The 19,431-nt window shown below is 42.6% G+C and overlaps 1 pseudogene; it reads left to right on the plus strand.

Moving 5' to 3' along the window:
• The first annotated feature begins 631 nt into the window (after positions 1–631).
• On the plus strand, positions 632–19,319 carry LOC134157807 (protein mono-ADP-ribosyltransferase PARP14-like; annotated as a pseudogene).
• The last annotated feature ends 112 nt before the right edge of the window (positions 19,320–19,431 follow it).

Consider the following 19,431-nt stretch of genomic DNA (forward strand, 5'->3'; position numbering starts at 1 on the left):
GTATCACGGCAGAGCCACCACCATCAGGCTACTCATTCGCACTCCACCCCAGTGCTCCCTATGCAAGGACACTGGAACCACTCGCTTTGGGCTTTATTGCCTTAGATTGTGTCAGTTTTCTAACTGCTGGAAAATGCTGACTGTTGAATTCCTAGTGCTTGATCTGGGTGTGGGGGCAAATGTCTTAAGTTTTGCTTTGAAAATGAACAAACTTAGTCAATCCCTGTGGCAAATAGCTGCAGTCACTGGTTCACCGATGTGACAAGAGCCGGAGGTGATGGCTCTGGGTGCTGCATGGCAGCAGATGGGTTACCTGCAGCAGTCAGGGCTTTCTCTGCAGAGGATAGTAACTCATCTGTCCTCAGCCTCTGCATGACCACCAAGGTGTTTTTTCAGTGGTACGTGCATTACAGGTGTTTAGGGCATCAAGCGTGGAGCAGAAACTGCAGCACTGGGCTCTGTGCAGGTGACGGGTAGAGGATGCTGCTTCCCCAAATGAGTTTACCGTAACCGAAAAGCAAAGCGAGAGGCAGAGCAAAGGGATGACTTGTTGGCTGTCAGCTCCCAGCACGGGCAGAGGGAGGACATTTTAGTAGCGTGAAGGGGGTGCCCGGGGCGGCTTTGGGTGGGTTAGGAGCTTCTGTCGGGGAAAGGAATGTAAGGAAGGAGGTGCGAAGCTGTGCCTGGCGGCTGCGGGGAGGGGGCCCGGGGCGGCTGTGTCGCGGCAGACGACAGCGGAGAAACGGGGAGGGGCGGGAACCCCGTCCAGGCGCAGCGCCCGCTCCTCGCCCCTCTCCGTGGCGTCCCTGGACTCGCCGGCAGCCGCCGCCTGGCTAAAGCGGCCGCGCCCGCCAGCCCTTCCCGGGAAGCGAAAGCGAAAGGTAGCGGGGCACAGACCGGAGCCGGGCGGCCATGGCGGGGCAGCGGCCGGGCGGCTTCCCGCTGCTGGTGCGCGGCGACTGGGGCTCCGCCGAGCCGCCCCCCGCCCTGAGGAAGAAGCTGCTCCGCTACTTCCAGAGCCAGAAGCGCTCGGGTGGCGGCGAGTGCGAGCTGCGGGCCGGGACCGGGACGGCGACCGGGCACCTCCTCGTCTGCTTCGTGCACCCCGAAGGTGAGCAGACAGGGTGGGGCGGGGGCCGGGACGGCCGGGGCTGCCTCTGCCTTCCCCCGAGAAACGGGCTGGGGCTGGGGCTGGGGCTTGGGCTGCGTACGGAGCGAGTGTGAGCTGCGTTGTGACTCACGAGTCGTAACTTTCTAAAAATATATATAATGACTTAATTATTGCATGTGATGTGATATATACTGGCTGGTATGTAATATACAAATCTATAGTATATAATGCCTCATACACATCCCGTAATATGCAATGTAGGATGTATAATACGTATTTGCTTACGTGTACTTGCTTAAATTTGGTAGTACTAGCCTCTAGATTGCATTTTTAATAGCTCCAGGCTACAAGGTAATAAATATATCCCTGTGTATATATATACGCATATATGTATTAGGCAGAGTAATGTTCTCTAGATTGCACTTGGAATAATGAAGTTTATGTGGGTATAACTTTATATGTATTATAGTGCAGGTATATATTAAAAATTCCATATAACATGCATGTATTTATCAAAACGTGCAGCAAGGTGGAAAGCATTTAGCTGTGGTTACGTTAAATGTATGCATGTACATGTGTGTACATGCATGCGCATTAACATATATATACACTTTTTTTCCCCCCTTTGCCTTATCATGCTTCCCCGTTGCTGACTCACCCAGCAGGTAAGCTCAGGACAGACAGCCCAAAGCCCTTTTGACACTGGCAGGGCGAGGGTGTGCAAGGCGCGGGGGCCATTAGCAGCGTGCTTGTGCTGCAGCCCCCGTGCAGGGCTGCCCACCGGGGATCTGTAGTGCAGCTGAGCTTTGCATCTCTGGTGGGCTTTTTGCAGAAGGGACACCCTCTCCTGTACTGCTTCGGAAGGGAAGCCTCGCGTGTTCTTTATTAGCGTTGTGAGAGTAAAGCCCTTCCATTTTGTGTGTGCGGGACGGCACGTGTGTCCTAATGTAATCATGGAAAGCTGATGCATAATTTCAAGTCATGTTTCCATTCAGATTATCAGTGGGTTTTTTTGCTTTTATTTAGTGAAGCAACGTGTTCTTGAGAGACAGTCTCATCAGCTGTATTTGGGAGAAAAAGGAAAACTGAAGTTGATTGTCACAGAGCCTGACACAGCACTAGCTGCTGAAGAGGAGGCATTTGAAGAAAAATTAAGTAAGTCCCACAAAGGTGAATAAAAATTGTAATTCTTGCCAGAGCTTAGCAGTAGTGGTATGAGTGTCAAATCAGTCACGGGTGTCTTGGTTTTTTTTTATTTTAGGCTCTGGATACCACGAGTAACCTTCAACCAAAAGGTAAAATGTTATTATCACCCTTGTGCTGGTTCTTTGTAAAGCAAAAATGTTGGTGCTTTTCTCCACACACAGCTCCAATTCCGTGGGGAGCTGTGCTGAAAGTTTCTGAGTTTGACAGCCTGGCTCAGGTGATACAGGGAAAGATGTCTGGCCAGGGACACTGTAGGCTGGATCACCAAGGGTGGAGTTCACTTTGCCAGGCCTAGACCACAAGCCTGATTTTAGCTTCTAAAAGAGCCTTTTTAACCAGAGGGACATCTCCAGAGATGGATTTAGTTCCCTTATCCTGCACAACTGCTCTGAGATCTGCATAGAAACACGTAGATTGAAGGTCTGAAGCCCAGGCCTGATGTCATTTTGCTCTCTGCAGTTAAAAGAGTCTAACTGCAAGAGTCTAAAGGCAAGAGGTGCATCTCCCCTGTACCTCAGTGACTCCAGTTAGGTCCACTTTCAGCAGTACTATGCTAAGCCTTGTGATTCAGAAAGCAATCTAGAAAGCAGTACTGCACACCCAAATATACCCACATCTGTAAAGAGTAAGCATTCAGACCCAAGACAGTCCTGTTAATCGGGAAGTTCTTCAGTAATTACCGCCCCATCTTTTCCTTTCTCTGTGAAGTTTTGTTTGGTGCTGTTTTGGGTGGTTTTCCTCCTCTCAAATTCAGGTGTTCAAAGTTGACACCTACTGGTTTTTAGTTATACTAGAGAGGACCCTGAAAAATCTACAGGTACTGCTCTTGGTCACTTTGTTGGGTCAGCCTAGTTTTCAGGTTTGGCTGTTTTGTACTTTCTTCATTATGCATAGTGGAGTCAATGATTCCTGTCGGCAATCTAGAAATGAGTAACTGGCATCTGCAGAGCTGTTGCTTATGTGATTATTTCTTTTGTTTTCCTCTTGTCTGGCTTATGCTGGTGGGCCTTCAAAGGCAGCTGTGTTCTGTGAAAGTTACGGGTTTGGAATCAGTTGTTGTGCCTTGGGAAAGTTTGTACACTCGGTGAGCAGGCAGAGCCAGCCTGTTTGTGCTGCCACCTGCTCGAGCCTTCCCTGTCTCCAACCTTGGGGCTGGCCCCCATGGGCGGCCTGTTGGGCACTACCCCAGGATTTAGGGATTTTTGGGTGTTCTGAGCAAAAGCAAGGAGAGACCTTGTTCTCCCCCATCCCTGGTCCGGGGTGCAACTGCTCCACTGATCTTCTCTTCCCTCAGTTCAGTGTTCTGTGCCACAGTGGGAGATGGTGGACCTACAGGTTTACATTGAGAGTTGTGAGCGCCAGGGCTCCATGCGATGCTCATCTCCCCACCATGCTGCAGGGATGTGCTGGTTACCAAAGTGAGAGGGGTTTATGTTCCTGGTTGTGTTCATTGGGGTGAGGAGCTGCTTTTCTTTGTGAGTCTTGAGCCATCTTGAGCCCCCTCAGGTGCCCTTTGGTCCCTTGCCATCCTGACTGCTGCTTGCTGTGGCCTGTTGGACAGTTGTGTCACCGCATGACACTTTTAATTTACTCAGGCATTCAGAGGAGGATGTTCCCATTTGGAGGTTCTTTCCTGCCTCCACCCTCACATGTCTGCAAGGCTGGCAAATTGCCTTTCTCTGGCAGCCGCTGTACTTCTGGAGTGCTCGGAGGGCACCCCTGTTATATTGTCTATCTGCAAAGTTTTGTTGTGTCCCTGCCAGCCTTTTGTGCACGTGGGTTCTTCATGTCCATAATGCTGCACTGATGGCAGGGCATGGTGGTCATCAGGAGGCTTTGCACTGAATTGTGCAGAGCTACTGCTGGCCTGTGGTGCCTGTGAATGTCCCGAGCTACGTTCAGACTTTGTTAGACCTCGGGTAAGAAACAGACGCAGAGGCTGCAGGGCCTCTCACTAACCTTAGCAATGCCTGAGCTTCCTTGGTCAATTATCTCAATGGATTTTATGTTATTTTATTCGTCTTGGACCTGGAGACATACCAGTGACCTTGAATTTGTTTAACTCATGGCTATTTTTGTGCCACTGAAGAAGCTGCCTGCAGAATACTGCATCTGGGCTGGTTTGGATCCCAAAATGTCCTGGGTATCCTGCAGTATTTGATTAGCTAGGTGATCTCTAACTAATCGAATACTGGGAGAGAAGGGGTGAGCAAAATCTGCTTATTGCAGGAAATGTGTACCAATATGTCATGTGGCTTATTTCTTTCAGTTGAAGATGATGCAGAAGCCTTGCAGAAAGCAGAAAGCTTTGTTACAAGTGGTGAACTCCAGGAGGAAGCTGGCTCTGCAACGAACATCGCAGAGAAGCCCAGGGAGACCTCGCCTTCAGTGGTCTTTGAAAACATACAGGAATGCAGTCCAAAATGCTTATGTCTGCTGTTGGAGAGCATCAGTGGCCTGGCAGCAGATGATGACTTCACCATGGAAGTGATACCTGAAATAAATGTTGCTGTACCTACTTTTACAAAAAGCATCGGTAAGCCAGGATGAGCACCGTTGTTCATTTCCATGTGTATGTGTGAGCAATGGCTTTCAGAGTGTCCTGGTTTAAGCCCAGCCGGTAACTCAGCACCATGCAGCCACTCGCTCGCACTCCTCATTTCCCCCCAACCCCTTCTGGGTAATTCCCCCCAGTTTATATGCTGAATGTGATGTGCTGTGGTATGGAATACCCCTTTCGCTGGTTTGGGTCAGGTGTCCTCTCTCTGCTCCCTCCCAGCTTCTTGTGCCCTTCCTTACTGGCAGAGCATGAGGGACTGAAAAGTCCTTGACCAGGGTAAATGCTACTGAGGAACAGCTAAAACATCCATGTGTTATCAGTGTTGTTCTCAGACTAAAGCTGAAACACAGCACTGCACCAGCTACTGGGAAGAAAACTAACTCTCTCCCAGCCTAAATCGGGACACACAGCTTGATTCCTCTCCTGTTAGAGATTCAGACAGTTTTAAACAAGTACCTGGACTGTAGTTTCTGAAGAAAGATGTAAGTCTTTATATACACCTCCATGAAAGTGCCTGTGAAAAAGGTGAGGTATCTTCACTAATTGAAATTGGATGGGAATGTTTCATTGTGTATCTCTTGTTTTGAGTTAGGTGGAGCAGAATTAGAAGCACACTGAAGGTGGAGATGATTTCTGCAAATTACTGAAGTGTATAAAGTCTCCGTCTGAGGAGACGGTGGAACAGTGAGAAGCGCTTAGTTGATACAAGAGATGAATAAGAGGGGAACAGAAGCATAGTGGTAGTGAATAGCTGAGAGTCACCTGGCTGTGTGCATTTCCCCTGTTCTAATCCACAGAGTGACTTGGCACCAAAGACAGCTTTGCTGCAAACAAGGAAAAGCAGATTCAGCTCATTTCTCTGCCAGAAGTGGTAGCTGGGGCTGCTAATGGCTCAGGAAAGCACAGTCAGTTTGTGCCATTCTTGTTTACAGATACTGAAGAACTTGTCAAAAAATGTTCACAAAACAAGAGGGTTAAAGAATTCCACATGACTGCCAGGCTTCTTGAACTGACCCGCAGCATCAAGGCTGAAAACATACCAGCCAGCGTTTCCACAGACTACATCACTGTCTATTTCGAGAGTGCGCGGAATGGTGGGGGACCGTGTCAGACGTCCAGTTCTTCCCCGAGGAGAACTTGGCCATCATTACTTTCTGTGATCACAAAGGTAACACTCTCCTCAGCCTGACCAAATTGCTCTCAGGGAGAGGACCTGACAGAAAATGAGCGCGAATTTGGGCATTAGGAGAAACTTGTCTTGCTGTCGCTAAAGCCAGTGTACACGTCCTGTTCCTGGGAAGTGCTCTGGATTTACAAATACTGCTGCATGTCTAGGCTTTCAGAATCTCTCTGGTTTGTATGTTACCCAAGACAGCTCAATACTCGTTTTGTGCGTGGGATGTTCCCACTGTTGTGTTTTCCCCCTTTTTTACACAGGCTTTTATCTGCAATACAACATTAACTGTGCTTACAGGCAGAGGAAGCAGGATCTGTCAGTGACTGCAGTTTTCACAGGTAGCTTTCAGAAACTAATGAAGGTCAAATATCTTCAGTATCAGGGAAGAGCAGAGCTGAAGAGCAATCTTGTTACTATGCCTTTTGTTGAATCACCATCCCATTTTTATGCCAGCGTAACCTCAGGTAAATATCTCTGGGTTAGGAGACCCCAGCTTAGTAAATTCCTTTAATTAAAGATATCTGCCAGGGAATTGTTTTTCTTCTGACTCTTAGAATTTGCTTGCACATCAAGTTAATAGGTAACTTGGATCATTGTCATGTAGTTTCAAATCCCCACCAACATTATAATTAATTTCCTTTGTCCATGATCACCGGAATGTCAAAAAAAAAAGAAAAAAAAGGAAAGCAAAAATTCTGTGGCACAAAGAATTAAGTTGAGAGTAAGGAACGTTCCATAACAGTATGTTGGTATGGCCCTGCTGCGGGGTGGGGTTTCCTTAGCAAATGAGAGCAAGGTGTAACTGTACAGGTAAGTACAGGCACAAGCATATTCACCAAGCTGGCTGGAGCCAGGCCTCTTATCTTGTCCCCTATAGAGTAGTTTGGAAATCAGAAAGACATAAGAGTAGCTCTTTCAAATGAAAAGAAGTGAAATCATTATTCAATGTAATTCTATTCAGAATCATTTGCTTGATTTGAAGTTAATGATGTGTGTTTGCATGTATGTGCACTAAGTTTTAGATGTAAACGCGGTCTTGGAAAAGCAGCATTTCCTGGAACAGACACCAATTTCTGTGCATCCATGTTACCACTCCTTGGGAACAGCTCTCTACGGAGAAGAAAGACCAACTGTCAAGATGGCAGACCCCATTGGGGTGCCGCTAGATCCGTATGTCTGGCAGTTTTACAAAGACAGGCCAAACTGATGCAAGACATAAACCAGGAACTGGCAATTTGCCATTGTGAGCTAAAATGACCCCAGACAGACTGTGCACACCCAGAAATTATGTTGTGCCCATCATCATCCCTCTCAGAGCAGAAAAAGCCAATGATTAACTTGATCAAGATGCTTCTACTGAGTTCTCACGTATCATGGCACGTTACATCGCCATAAAATGTAAAGTAAATTCAGCAGGTTGGAAAGACTTGAAAAACAGATTGGTGAAAAATGTTGCTGTGATCATAACTGAGATTTCTGAGGAGACGGTGGTGATTGCAGGCAACAGAGCAGCAGTGGACAGTGCAGAGAAAGAAGTGAGGGAATGCATGGAAAAAGCCGCGAAGCAAAGTGAAAGGGAAAAACAAAGCATAGAAATTTCTGTGTCAGTGATCCCAGGGAAGTATGCTGTTCTGCACAAAGCTGGGCTAGAAGAGAATATTCACAAAGAATATCCATGCTTAAAGATCTTTTATGATGACACAAAAAAAACCTGTTCAGTTGTGTGGATTACCTGCAGAAGTATCTAAGATCAAAGCTGACGTACTGGAAAAGGTATTGAATATGCCATGTACATCAGTTACCATTGATCCCCATGTTTTCTACTATCTACAGTGTGTAGATAATAAAACAGTGCCAGAGACATTATTCACTAGTAAAAAAATTAATAGTTTTTATGAGCTTGGGATGATACAGTTATGCTATTTGGAGATGCTCCAAAAGATCTTTTAGAAGCAGAAAAGCAAATAAAGACAGGCTTAGAATATAAGTGCATCAGTGTGGAGGACTCTGAGGTCATTAAAAAGGAGCAGTGGAAGAGTCTTCTTGCCTCCTTGCATTCTTCCCAGGAAACCGTAGTCATTGATAAACATGGAAAAGAGAATCAAGTGATTATTGCTGGATTTCCTAAGGATGTAGCAGAAGTTTATCAGAAACTGACTGATTTTATAGACAGAAACAAACATATGGAAAAACTAATCCCGGCTAAGTCAGTGGTGGTAGTGCAGTTTGTAGAGCAGGAAAAATCCAATGTTTATCTTAAATTGAAGAAGAAAGGCATGACAATACGTTTTGACACCAAGTGGACCAAGAGCAGAAGTACAAAATGCAGTCACCACGTTTGAAAAAATCCTCTCATCCCTTTACTTGAAAACTGTGCAAATTGATAAGCCAGGAGCCAAAGAGCTCTTCATTGAGAGGAAAGAGTCATGTGTTTGAGGCAAAGCAGAAATTTGGCTGTTTGATTAGGCTGGAAGAAGAAGAACAGCACCAACAAGAAAAGGTGGGTGAAAAAGTTGGTGATACACAGGAAAGCAAGCTCTACTTTAAGAAAATGCTGCCAGGTGGAGTTGTATTAGCAGTTTATAAAGATGACTTGTGCACTCATCCCGTTGATGTTGTGGTAAATGCATCTAATGAAGATCTAAAACACAACGGTGGTGTTGCTTGGGCGCTGTTAAATGCAGCTGGTCCAGAGATACAGCAGGAGTGTGATGAGCTGGTGAAGAAGAGCGGGAGCTTGCAGCCTGGGTGTGTGGTTATCACGGGTGCAGGGAAACTCCCCTGCAAGAACATAATTCACGCTGTTGGGCCCAGGTGGAGGAAGGATGAAGCAGAACAGTGTGTGTGCTTGTTAAGACAGACAGTGAAGTCTACAACTGGCTGAAACGTTTCATCATCGTTCTATAGCTCTGCCCGCTATAAGTGGAGGGATTTTTGGCTTCCTACTGGAACTGTGTACGTATTCAATTGTAGCCTCCATCAAGGAGACCTTGAAAGAATCCAAGGGGGACATCAGCTTGAAGGAGATTCATCTTGTGGATGATGCAGAAGGAACTGTTTAGGCTCTGAGTGAGGCAGTTAAAAAAGTGTTTGCAGCTGAATTATCCTCCCCGATACTGCAGACTTCAAGCTTGGGAAACCTTAAGTTGAGAGAAAGCCAAGAGGAGAAGGGAAAAGGGGATCTTCAGATGGCTAGAGATCATCTGCAGATGGTTACAACAAATGAAGGTCTCTGCATCCAAGTTGAGGAGAAAAATGTTCAGGAAGCCATGGTAGGTGTTTAATTTTCTGCTTCCCCTCTAACTTGATGTGAAGGAGCAGGGAAGTCACAATCCCCCTGTACTCAGCACTGGTGAGTCTGCACCTCAAATACTGTGTTCAGTTCTGGGCCCCTCACTACAAAAGAGACATTGAGGTGCTGCAGCAGGTCTGGAGAAGAGAAACAAATTAGATGAAGGGTCTGGAGCACAATTCTTATGAGGAATGGCTGAGGGAACTGGGGTGGTTTAGTCTGGAGAAGGCTCAGGGGAAACCTTACTGCTCTCTACAACTGCCTGAAAGGAGGTTGCAGTGAGGTGGAGTTCAGTCTCTTTGTCCAAGTAACAAGTGGTAGGACACGAGGTAAAGGCCTCAAGATGTGCCAGGGAAGGTTTAGATTGGATACTAGGAAAAATTTCCTCACAGAGAGGGTGCTTGAAGAAAACTGAAGAACTTGGACTGAAATCAATCACTTTCCCAGCTATTGGGACTGGAGGATTCAGATTTCCTAAAAGCATTGTTTCTAAATTAATGTTTGATGTGGTATTCAAGTTCAGTAGTAGACACACTCGGAGGACTCTCCAGGAAGTTCGTTTTGTCTTGAATCCAAACAATGTGGATAATATTCAGGTAGTTCTCAGGAGAAAGCCATTTATGTCACATACTGTTCTAGTTATGCCTTACAATATTTTAATTATATTGCTTTCTAAGGGGAATAATTTAGCAGTTGTTCAGTAACAATGGGCTGTCTCTCCAGTATCTCTGGAATAGAAACTCTCAGCAAGCATAAGCTGCAGGCAAAATTGGCCTTGCTGCTGGCACTGTAAACACCTGTAGATGCTCACTCATCTTTTGACAGAGGAGGTCTGACAACACAAAGATGGTATCTATTATCACAGTATTCACACTGAGTCTTCCACTGTTATTAATGATACCTAAACATGACTGTAAAGCATGTCAGATGGCTCAGCAAGAGCTACATGACTCTTAATTACAGTATTTCAGAGTTACATACTGAATATTCCTATGTTTGGTACCTTTCTTTTTTTATTTTTCCTCAGGCTTTTAACATGGAACTACAACGCAGAGTAGCTGAAAGTTGCAATGCTGCAGCATCATGGTCAAGTAAGTTGTGTAGTGGCTAGCAAGTAGGAGGTGGGACACGGGAGAATGCAAATACTGTAAAGAGACTTTGTACATATCAGGAAACAGATAAAATGGCATTAAGACACAGAGCATTTTTTTTTCCTCCTAGTGGACTGGCATTCTTAAACTCCATTTGTAAAAATCGTAGAGGAATTTCTTTTGTTGAGGGCATGCTCATGTTAGTGAGGCCTGTCTTACCACATGGAAGAGGATGTCCTGGTAGGAGAACCATTACTTTGTTCTACTCAAAGGGTATAAGAACTTGGTATCGATTTCCCAAACAAGCCATAAGTAACATGTATTTCTGCACATCTCCTATGTAGAGATATACAGAATAGAGAATTTTCATTCCATTTATTAATTGGCGGTAGTGTGACACAATAGCAAAAACATATGAGTGAATTGCATCAGTGACAGAGCCTTATTCATAAGAATATATAGCTCTTTCTTCTCAGTTGCTTTGAGTATCAGTGAGATTAAGTTAAGAATGTGCAGGTAAAATATTAACTAGAGAAATTTAGACTAGAAGTAAAGAACAATGTTATGTCTGTAAGGGTAGAGATGAAATAGCTTACAAAATTGGTGTGATGTTATCTCCATTACTGCAAATACTTCAGCTGCATACTGCATTTCTTGTAAGAGTTAATTCGGGGAAACTTGGTTACAGAGCTAGTCAGATCAGATAACCCCAAGAGTCCCTTTCCAAATTTATTCTGTGTGAATTTACAAGAATAGAAATAGTTTCACTTTCACAGTATTTAAATGGGAATAACACTGTGCCTTCCTGCTTTTAGAAATGGAGTAAAGAGAAAGGCAGAGACTCTCTATGTCCATTAAAATGATCTAGAGCACATTCCTTAAAATTAAAAGTTGATGTTTCTATCGATGGAAGAGAATAATACCCCAACTAGAGGATAAGTGTGTTAAAGTATTTTTCTTTCCTTTGTAGGTATTATTAGGCCTGTTTCAACTGATGCACTGGCAGTTCATGAAATGCAGATTGGTTCCATTACACTCCAAGTAACTAGTGGAGATATTACCAAGGAGGATACAGAGGTTATTGTAAACATATCAAATCCAACATTTGATGCCACATCACATATATAAACATGTAGATCTTTAGTGATAATTTTGGGCTACTTTTTAGAAGGGGGTAGGGGGACGAATTGTCCATATGTGAAACTTCCATGAAGTATTTTTCAGATGAGAGAGACTTGCAATTAGTTAGGAGACAGATATTAAATGGGTTCTGTATGTGACCTGAATATTCCATTTAGTTTCCAGACTATTCAGACAGAAGTCATTTGACCAGATTTTTCTTGTATAAAAACAAAAATGCTTAAATAAAAGGAAATTTTCACATCAAATATAATCCTGACAAACTGTTCCTGTCACTGTGAGCCAAAGTCCTGGTTGAGTGACCTGTAAGAAGCAGAGATTCTTTGGTGACATTGTGAATTGCAAGCATGGAAGACATCAGGTGGTATAATTTAAAGCAATCGGTGAGTTTGGTGAGGGCCTTCTACTGGATGGTGAAACAATGAAATAGGAGTTGTTTTTAATGATTTCTAATCAATAATGAAATCAGTGTTCTCTTTGCAGCTGTGTTGTGTGTCAAGGAGCAGAATTAGGAGAACGGGCAAGGTTTTGCACTTTGTGGGATCTTATACCATGTGAGAATTTGGGATATTTGTAGAGTACAGAAGTTGAGTGGAGTTTTGAGTAGAAATGGCTATGTTGACTTAATGAATGTGTATGCTTTTCTCATATAATTTAAGGGGTCTTCAAAACAATAATGGCTGCTGCTGGTTCCCAGGTAGAAGCAGAATGTGCTCAGTATGGTATGTAAATAGCTTTCACTTTCAGAAATCTTTAAAAGTCTGTTGTCAGCTACACGAGAGCTCAAGTTTTGAAACTGAACAGAGTAGTGGAAGGCTGTATTTTGGTGTAAGCAAGTGCAGGACTGGCCTTTAAAAGCTAATAGCAAATCTGAGCTGTATGAATTCACAAATACATAATTCTTTCTAATTGAAATAGTGTAACCTTGCTTATCGCCCTGATCATGAGTTCTTCTGTGGTCTGCATTCTGCCAGACCAGCAGAGCAGTAACATCCCAACTCACTGTGGTTGGCTTCTATGGGTGCAGAAAGGACCGCATTCTGGTTGCACAAAGAAAATGTTCCTGCTCTGAATCCAGGAGTTAACTTTCAAGATGGAGTGTCCTGGATATTTCTCCGTGCCTTTGGCTGTGCAGGCTCTCACTGTTTATCAGCCTGACCTCAGCACATGCAGAGCACCACACAATCAGTTGTTACCTTTGTGACCAGTGGTATGGTTCATCGGTCCATTCATCCTCACGGTGTGACTCCCTTCTGAGGTGTTTGCAATCAAACATGAGTGCTCTGAAAAACACAAGCATCTTTTGAAAGATTCCATACCACAGTTCTTAGATATCTTAATGGTGGTATTTTAACTGTTCAGCTATTCTGCAGAATAAGGGTTTGAGCTTTCACAGAGTAAGTGACATAAAAGAAAGGATTTCTCACATAAATGAATTGTGCATATTCTATTGGCATGTTTTCTAATAAAAGTGAGCTTTATTTAAATTAAACATAAATTCTGAAGTTGTGCTTAACAGCCAAATACCTTGCAGCAGAGATTTTGGGAAATTAGAAAACACACAACTACTTGTATTACTTTCTCAAAGAAGTTCTGCAATCAAAATATTAACAGAGAAAACTGGAATCAACTGAAATCAGAATAATAAAGCTCACAGTGGATCTCTTTCTACTGTTTCTGCTTCTATCATCAATACAACCAGCTGTCCTATCAGGAGAGACAGCCACTTCAAAAATATTATGTCTCCTTCTCTATCTTCTCTTTTCCAGCTGGGCAGTTTCAAAGGTGGAAAACTGCTATGCAGTAAAATCATCCACTTGATTCACAACAGGAACATGAACAGTCAGGTTTCCAAAGTGCTTAATGAGTGCGAGCTAAGGATGTACAAATCTGTTGCCTTCCCAGCAATTGGAACAGGCTTGCATTTTCTTAGGAAAGCGATGAAGGCTGTGATGGGAGTAGTTCAGAAACTAGGGCAGAATTAGTACCACTGATATGGATAACAGTAAACTTGTACAAGAAACTCTGTAAGCTGTGATTTGTGAAAGTTCATTCTAGTCAGTTCAAACACCACCTGCACACTTCAAAGATGCTTTTTTTTTAAAAAAAAAAAAGTATAAATATTACAGTCAACACCAGTGGAGCAAAAACCCCTAAAGAAAAGGTATTGTTCTGTAAAAGACATTCTGCCCCAAAACAGACTGTGTATCTCAGCTGGCAACCCTGCAACTTCCTTGAAACTTCCCATAGACCTTGCGTTGGGCTTTCAGCCACATATAAGGGCTGGGCTTGGGGCTCAAAGGGCTCAAAGACTTTTACAGAAGCATGAAGAAAAGAGAAGATTCAAATTCATCTACAATAAATTCATTTATGTCTCTGCTTAAGTGTAAGTAGGTGGATTTTCTGTGTGCATGGGCACATGGAACTAAAGATCTTTTACTTAAAAGTAATAATTAACGTGTATTTCTTCACAGCATTTTTCCAGGTTAAAAAACAACCAAGTGGGAAGAAAAAGACTGTGGATTTGGAGAAGAAAGTTGATTTAGCCACATTCCAAATCTGTGGAGAAAGCCAAACAAATGTGGATAAAACTGAGTCTTGGTTGAAGGATTTAATTTTAAAAGATCATTTTGAAAACATTATTTCAGGTGAGCTAATTGAACATTTTGATCGGAGGCAAATTGACACTTTGAAGGATCTCCAGAGTAGAAAGCATGTTACCATTCAGTTTGAAAATAAACTTTTCCCCCCTTGCAGTAAAATTTCTGGTATTACCAAGGACGTCTGTTGGGTTTCTATAGAAGTTCAAAAAATAATCCAAAACCTTAAGGATACTGAAGAAGAACGATCCAAGGCAGAACATGTTTATAACCTGGTAGAATGGAGGTATCCAGAAAGCAATGACAGCTTTGTTGCTTTTGATAAAATTACAAATATGCAGCTGGAGGATGCCAAAATAGCTAAAAAGCCACATCTTGCAGTCAAAATTAATGGGAAGAGCTACAAGGTTGATATGAATACTCTACAGGCTAATGATGACCAAGGAATAACCATAAACATTCAACGTGTGTCAAAGAATGAAGGTAAATTATAGCTTTGTAACTTTCCTTTAATAGTGATCATTGAATGATAATTCTGATAAATGCAAACTGGGGTGTCACAAAGAAATAATCCAGTCATAGCTGTTTTCTCTTTCTTTTTTTGAATTTTTTTTCTTTCCCCCATGCATGCCATAGCCAGCAGTTGTACTTTCATAATTAGTGGCAGATATGACTGCAGTCAGAACACCTATTTTAAATATTATCTGTAGAAATGGCATGCTGAACATAGATTCTATGCTTAAGTCTCACAAAGGAAGTGGAGTATGGAGAATACATGAAATTCCTTTGTGTTTTCAAAGTTGTTTTAGTTAGATATTGGCATGGGGGTAATTAGACTACAGAAAATGTAAAGTCTTAGCAGTGCATTACAGAGCCAGGGATCTATTGAAGACGGAGAGTATTCTTGGGATAAAGCATTGTGTAAGGTATTGTCCTCTCAGCCCTGTACATGCAATTGGTTTGTAAGATGTGCCTACAAAACTGAGCTAGATATCTGTGATAATAATGCAATGTCTGTTTTGCAGATAAGCAGCCAATAACACTCCCTTCACACTGGGAAGACATGGAAAACAAACAGGTCAAAGTGGTGAATCTTGAGCCATTTTGTGAGGAATATCTGAAAGTTCAGTCCAGATTTAAGAAGGGCTGTGGCAGCTGTGTCATAGAGAAGGTGAAATACTATGGGGAGGGAAAAAAGTGAATTCTTAGGCTGAAAATATTAATATACTTTCTAAATACTTGTTTATAAGGTGTCTGAAACCTAATACACCTTTCATATGACATCCTCTCCAGCACTGTACAGGGTGGATATAAATAAAATCTAATTTCCTAAGAGCTGCCTTGCCATTTCTGTCTTCTAATAGTGAAAACCCTTGACCATCAGTCTTCAGGCTGATTCTGTGTTCATCTAATGTTGTACTCAGTAGTTAATGTGGTATTTCCAATTAGGAAATTCTGTATTGAAATGGAAGCATAAGCCAATATGAATAATAGAATACAAACAAAAATACAAAATCATTGTAGACTGGCCACAAATCTTTTTACTAGTTTACTACTTCCCTGTCAGTTCCAGAGCCTTTCAGCTAGACCTGATTTTATCCAAAGTATCAAGATCTGATCCTGCTTGTTGAAAAGTCTGCAGCACAATGCACAGAGGTTTAATTACCAGGGGGAAGATGAAATTATTCAGAATCAGGAGGAGTGATAAATAGGAGAAAATATGGTAAACTTAAGAGTAAGAATATGTGTTTGAAAAATTTTCTTCCATCATGAGGTTCAATGAGCTTGGTCATTAAGACACAAATAGAACAAAATAATACAATAGAAAAAAATCAGGTAATGACATTGAAGTAATTTTCCATTGAAAATGGAAAGCTGTTACAATAACGCCTTTAAGATTGTACTTTGACATAGATAATTTCCTCCTGAACTACATTCACACTGTTGGCATAAGGAGCCAGCAACATGTATTTTTCCACCAACTTATTTTTACATAATCCTTATGTTGAACCTATAATTCTTACAGGTTGCTAAACTACACAGCAAAGGAAGTAATTCTGACTTCCAAACTGACATGTAGAAAAGAAACTTTAATTCAATGTAATGCTATCACTGCAGTCTATCATTTAGTGAGAAAATCATAGGTAAAGGTGATAAGGATATACAGAAGGCATCTTGTATCATTGACTCTGGCAGTGGTGCAACAGCATATTTCTAAAAATGATAACGCATCGCTACCATGATTGCCTGTGTACCTGGTATACTACAGAAAACAAGTGTATGCCAAAAATTACCAAGCTTGAAAAACTGATAAGCTGCTTTGGGTTATTATTTTACAGCAGGGTCGGGTATTCAGTTCCCCAACCCAAACCACGTGCTAACAAGGCATATTGAAAATTACTGTAATTCTTGAAGTCTGGGTTTGTTTTAATGCTTTCCTGCCATGATAAATATTGCTCTCTACCAGTATAAATATAGTTCTATTTTGTAACTTTGCAGATTGAAAGAATACAAAATCCCTTGCTCTGGCAGACATACCAAGTAAAAAAGATGTCTGTCTGTGCAAAGAACAAAAATAAAAATAATGAGAAGTTGCTATTTCATGGGACAGCTGCATCCTCATTGAACACAATCAACTACAATGGATTTGATTGTGGGTATGCTGGAAAGAATGGCGAGTCATTATCCAAAGCAGTTAGTTTCATAAACATGTATGACTAGGGAATGTCAATGTTACAGTGCTGTCAGCACAACATGTAAGGAGAATAAGGCTGGAGAGCAAAATAATAAACACCAGAACATACTCTGTATAGACATAGGAATTAACATGTTTGGTAAATCCCTTGTTGATTAATGCCACCATCAGAAGTTCACCTACTCTGAAATCAAGGCTGAGCAGCCTTTGAGAAATGTGTTGTATGATCTGCTTAGAGAAAGGAGCAAGGACTGCTGTTCAACATCCTCATCTGAGATATCAGCCACAAGCTCCTGGTATCTCCTCTCCTAGTTAGCAAAATAGAGGTGCAGATAATTCTCCTATTGCTTCCAAAGATAAGCTCAGCACAAGTAATGAGAAAATCCCACTCCCCTGCACATGAAATCCCTTGAAATCTGTGAAGTAATTTACAAAGAAATCCCCCTTTAATAGTTGTTACGGACAATTATTAAGTATTTAGCAGAAAGACTTTCTGCATTAGTTCAAAGATTGTTTTGTCCAATTTTTCTAGCACAGTCAGATTTATTATTTGGTAGCATTCAAAGAGGAAGGACCAGATCCAAAGAAGTGGAACCCTTCTCCGGTAGGAAAGGACAGTCACAGAATCATAGAATGATAGAATAGTTAGGGTTGGGAAGGACCTTAAGATCATCTAGTTCCAGCCCCTGCCGTGGGCAAGGGGCACCTCACACTAAGCCATGTTGCCCAAGGCTCTCTGCAACCTGGCCTTTAACACCGCATTGAATGATGGAGCATTCACAAGTTCCTTGGCAACCCATTCCAGTGCCTCACCACCCTAACAGCAAACAACTTCCTCCTTATATCCAATCTAAACTTCCCCTGTTTAAGTTTTAACCTGTTACCCCTTGTCCTGTCACTGTGGTCCCTAATGAAGAGTCCCTCCCCAGCATCCCTATAGGCACCCTTCAATACTGGAAGGCTGCTATGAGGTCTCCACGCAGCCTTCTCTTCTCCAGGCTTATCAGCCCCAACTTCCTCAGCCTGTCTTTATACGGGAGGTGCTCCAGTCCCCTGATCATCCTCGTGGCCCTTCTCTGGACTTGTTCCAACAGTTCCATGTCCTTTTTATGTTGAGGACACCAGAACTGCACACAATACTCCAGGTGAGGTCTCACGAGAGCAGAGTAGAGGGGCAGGATCACCTCCTTCGACCTGCTGGTCACGCTCCTTTTGATACAGCCCAGGATACGGTTGGATTTCTGGGCTGCGAGTGCACACTGAAGCCAGCTCATGTTCATTTTCTCACCCACTACCAGTCAAAACCTGGGTGTTGATACTTAGCCAAAATCTAAGTGGATTTGGATTTGGATTTGCTTCTGATGCAAAGGATTATTACTAGAATTTGCTGTTTAACCCAATTTATGATTTTTGCAGAAATAAAAAAAATATTTAAAAAAAAAAAAGAAAAAAAGGAAGGGGTGGGGGAACTTTAGATATTCTGACGGGAATAAGAACACTAACTATATTTGCCAATATTGTCTTTCCAAACAGCTGCAACCATTTGGAATGGGACCTACTTTGCTGTTGATGCATGTTATTCGTATGACAGCATGGTTGATAATGTGAAAGATCCGACAATGTTTGTCATATTTAGTGACATCCAGGCATATCCTGAATACCTGATTATTTTCAGATGTTAAAATATTCTTAAGAGCCTAGAAAATTCTAGTGTCTTTTACATGTGAGAATTAACAGGAATTCTTGATTCTTGTTTACAACCAGGTTTCTTAAACTAAGTGGTTATTTAACTATCCATGTGTTTAAATATGTCTTCAAATTATCAACACAATGACCCAGGATAAGCAAATATTTGAGAAAGTACTATTTCAATACTCCCACTTCAAATTCAGTCACATGGAGGTGGAGGTGAGAACTGTGAGAACAGCCCATACCTCTTATTATGCAAGGCAGAGTGAGCTGGTAGGAGAGGGAGGGAGCCACTATGCCTTACCTGCAGCCTGAAGAGGTGTAGGATAGGACAATGCACCTATGTGTGTTCCTATTTCTGGTATTCACAACACACCAAGAGGCTGGCTGTTGTGAGGACTTACTTAAAATGCACTGTGTTGGGGGAATTACCCTGTTTGCCAGGCGAGTTTTCAGTCATTCTCAGGCATCCACTCACTGTTATTGGTACTAGAGTCCTGAAGACAAAAACACAATATTCAACTTCCCATTTGCATTCATTATATCCCCCCACTAGCTGTTGTAGCATACTGTTATACCCTGTGTATGATTTCCTGTATTCATACCTGTTTCTTAGGGGCATTCTCCATGGTACCCAGCATTATATACATCCGTCTTCCACATACAAAGCCATTGCTTCTGGAATTTTCAGGATGCTAAAGAGGCTGAGGTTCTGAATGACTTCTTTGCCTCGGTCTTCACTGGCAAAGGCTCTGACCAAACCACCCAAGTCTTGGAAGGCAGACGCAGGGACTGTGAGAATGAAGACCTTGGGCCCACTGTAGGAGAGGAACTGGTTCGAGACCATCTTAAAAATCTGAATGTGCACAA

This window comes from Pezoporus occidentalis, unplaced genomic scaffold, assembly GCF_034315485.1.
Source record: "Pezoporus occidentalis ecotype Australia unplaced genomic scaffold, CSIRO_AGI_Poc_V1 ctg12, whole genome shotgun sequence".
Classification (NCBI taxonomy): domain Eukaryota; kingdom Metazoa; phylum Chordata; class Aves; order Psittaciformes; family Psittacidae; genus Pezoporus; species Pezoporus occidentalis.